General features: G+C 33.0%; 1 protein-coding gene across 1 annotated transcript in view; it reads left to right on the forward strand.

The window, feature by feature from the left end:
* LOC148356913 (ATP-binding cassette sub-family G member 1-like) overlaps window positions 1–3,696 on the forward strand; it is a 162,937-nt gene that overhangs the window by 20,198 nt on the left and 139,043 nt on the right. The gene's annotated exons all lie outside the window — the stretch shown is intronic.

The following is a 3,696-nucleotide window of genomic DNA, read 5'->3' on the forward strand; positions in this document are numbered from 1 at the left end:
TGAATTAAACAACTATAATCTGAACCATGTAAATAGAACAAACAAAATAGGAGGTGGAGTAGCTATATATGTGCACAAAAGATTAAAATCGAAAATATTACAAAACATGTCATTTGTCATTGACGATTTACTTGAATGTATTACAATAGAAATTATAAATGAAAAAAGGAAAAATATAGTCAGTTGTGTGTATAGAACACCGGGCTCAAATCTGGAAACCTTCACAAACTGGGCTGAAAAAACATATTCAACAATAAGCGCCAAAACACTATTCATTTGTGGAGATTTCAACATTGATCTAATGAATCCAAACAACCATAAAAACATTGATGACTATATTAATATGATGTACAGTATGAGTTTGTACCCAACTATATTAAGGCCTAGTAGACTCACTTCACACAGTGCAACACTCATTGACAATATATTTACAAATAATATGGAATTTACAAATGTCAGCGGGTTACTGGTTTGTGATATTTCTGATCACCTACCAGTATTTACAGTATATGATGAAAAGGTTACTAGACAAGAATCAATTAAGGATTATGTTTACAAACGAGTTAGAACTGAAGCGACTATTATATCACTGTATGATGACTTAGTTAAACAAAACTGGAATGCTATATATGGTACAGATGATGTGGATGGTGCGTTTGACATATTTTTGGAAATATTCACCAACAAGTACAACAAAAATTGCCCAATGAGACAAATTAATATTAAGAATAAATCTGTAAATCATCCATGGATAACTAAGGGTTTACATAATGCTTGTAAGAAAAAAAACTACTTATATTGAAAATTTATTAAACTAAGAACTAAGGAAGCCGAAACCCGGTATAAAACGTATAAAAACAAATTGACAGGAATATTAAGAGCAAGCAAGAAATTATACTATACCAATTTATTACATCATAACAAAAGTAATATCAAAGGTATTTGGGATATATTAGATAGTATAATAAAAGGAAAGAATGTAAGCAATGCATATCCAAACTATTTTATTGATAAGAACAGTGAAAATTATAATTTAAATCAAGTTGTGGAGAATTTCAATAGTTATTTTGTAAATGTTGGACCAGAGCTCGCTGCAAATATCCCAGAGTGCAGTGGTAAACAATTTGAGTCACTAATAAAAATGAACTCCAAGACCATGTTTTTATCTGGGGTTACGGAATCAGAAATCTTAGACGTGGTTAACAACTGTAAAAACAAAACGTCTATGGATTGTTTTGACATCGATATGGTACTAATTAAGCAAATTATAAACAGCATTGTGAAACCATCTGTAATCTATCATTTCTAACAGGCACATTTCCAAATCAAATGAAAATAGCAAAAGTTATACCAATATACAAAAATGGGAACAAGCACATTTTTACAAACTATAGACCGGTATCTCTGCTTCCTCAGTTCTCTAAAATATTAGAGAGACTTTACAATAATAGACTAGAACAATTTGTAGATAAACATAAATTGATTAATGAAAGTCAATATGGTTTTAGAGCAAACAGATCAGCAACAATGGCAATTATTGATGCAGTAGAAGAAATTACCCACAGTATAGAAAAGAAGAGATACGCAGTCGGGGTATTTATTGACTTAAAAAAAGCATTTGATACCATTAATCATAATATACTAATAAAAAAACTGGAAAGATATGGCATCAGGGGAGTGGCTTTGAAATGGATTCAAAGTTATTTGACGGGGAGGAAGCAATATGTAAAAATGGGAGAGTTTTCATCTGAATATTTGGACATCTGTTGTGGAGTACCACAGGGTTCTATCCTGGGACCAAAGCTATTTAATTTATATATTAACGATATTTTTAATGTTTCAAAACTATTGAAAATAGTAGTATTTGCAGACGACACTAACATTTTCTATTCAAATGATAACTATATGGATTTGGTAACCTGTATTAATCGTGAACTAATTAACCTAAAAGTATGGATGGATATAAATAATCTTTAAATTATCTTTAAATTTAAATAAAACCAAAGTAATATTCTTTGGTAATCGTAAGGCAAATCAAGATTTAGAAGTAAAAATGGATGGTGTCACAATAGACATTGTATCAGAAATTAAGTTTTTAGGGGTCATGATAGACAATAAATTAAGTTGGAAAACACACATCAGACACATACAAACAAAGGTATCTAAAAGCATTTCAATAATTAATAAAACCAAAGTTCTTTTACATTATAATGCATTGTATTTATTATATTGTTCTCTCGTTCTGCCATATTTAACATATGGTGCAGAAGTCTGGGGCAATAATTACAAAAGTTCACTACAGCCCCTTTTTATCCTTCAAAAACGTGCAATAAGAACCATACACAGGGTAGGATATCGGGATCATACCAATATTTTATTCATGCAGTCCAATTTATTGAAATTGGATGATTTAATAAAATTTTTCACTTCACAACTGTTATTTAAGGTCAACAAAAACTAGTGCCAGAAAACATACAAAGATTATTCACTCGGAAAGAGGGAAATTATAACTTGAGGGGCTGTGGTGAATTCAAAATCCCAAAGGTGGGAACCACCAGGAGAAGTATGTGTGTGTCTGTGTGTGGAGTCAGACTTTGGAATAATTTGCAAAATGAAATCAAACAATGTCCAAATATCCATGTGTTCAAATTTAAATACAAAAAAGCATTACTGGCGAAATACAGAGATGAAGAAAATGGGATATGAGGGAGACTGGAAATACTGCACTTCAAACTATGGCTAACTTGTTGTTATTGTGCTATTATCACATCAGAACTGTTATAAGTATTGTGTTTATTTTTATTGATATTATCACTGGTGCCGCGGTGACATTATGCGCATTATGACGTTGAGGGATGGGTATTGCGAAGATTAGTGTATAAAATAGGTGATTATTGTAACTATTATAATTATTGATATCTGACCTATGTAATAAGTATATCCATGAGATTTTGTTGTATTGGACACAAGAGGAGCTATCTATAAAATGTATTTAATAGGGAAGATAAAGGGGTAGGAAAAATAAGCATCTGCTTCTGACTACCCCTTTTCGAACATGTTGTGTGACATTATTTTGTTGTTGACTCATTGTTTTTGTCCTGTTTTTATTTTTATGTTCGAAATAAAGTTTTCATTCATTCATTCAAAGAGATCCCGTTCGTCTCCATCTCACGGCCCATCTGGTTCTCCGGCCCGGTTATGTGAGTTGCAAACCCTATCTTTCCCTCTCAGGTACGGCTTCGAGGGCGTGGTCCTGTCCATTTACTGAATGAACCGAAGCGATCTTCAGTGCGACGTGGAGCAATGTAATTTCCAGGACCCGCAACAAATTATACACTTGCTGGACGTGGAGGACGCCGAACTCTACGTGGATTTATCGTCTTGGGAATTTTTTTTCTTCTCATCCGCGTGGCCACCTATTTGTTCCTGCGCTACAAAATATCCTCCAATCGCTGACCTATGCTAATGACCATTAGCCGTTGTTTGTGCACGTAACTTGAGTGAAATTCTTGAAAAAGTCACAGTTTTTGCTTTGCTTTGTCCTGGTTCAGGCAAGCGTTATCGTTTTAATCTCATCTCCTTTAGATGATATTATGTCCTTGAGAAGAGAATTGCTCGTGATGGTTTTTTATCTTTTGTAGAATATAGCCTGACACATGGTTGGTTATGCACGTGACAAAAATAAAAACCTTGAAA

This window comes from Urocampus carinirostris, chromosome 11, assembly GCF_059441175.1.
Source record: "Urocampus carinirostris isolate Australia breed hairy pipefish chromosome 11, RoL_Ucar_1.0, whole genome shotgun sequence".
In the NCBI taxonomy this organism is placed as follows: Eukaryota; Metazoa; Chordata; class Actinopteri; order Syngnathiformes; family Syngnathidae; genus Urocampus; species Urocampus carinirostris.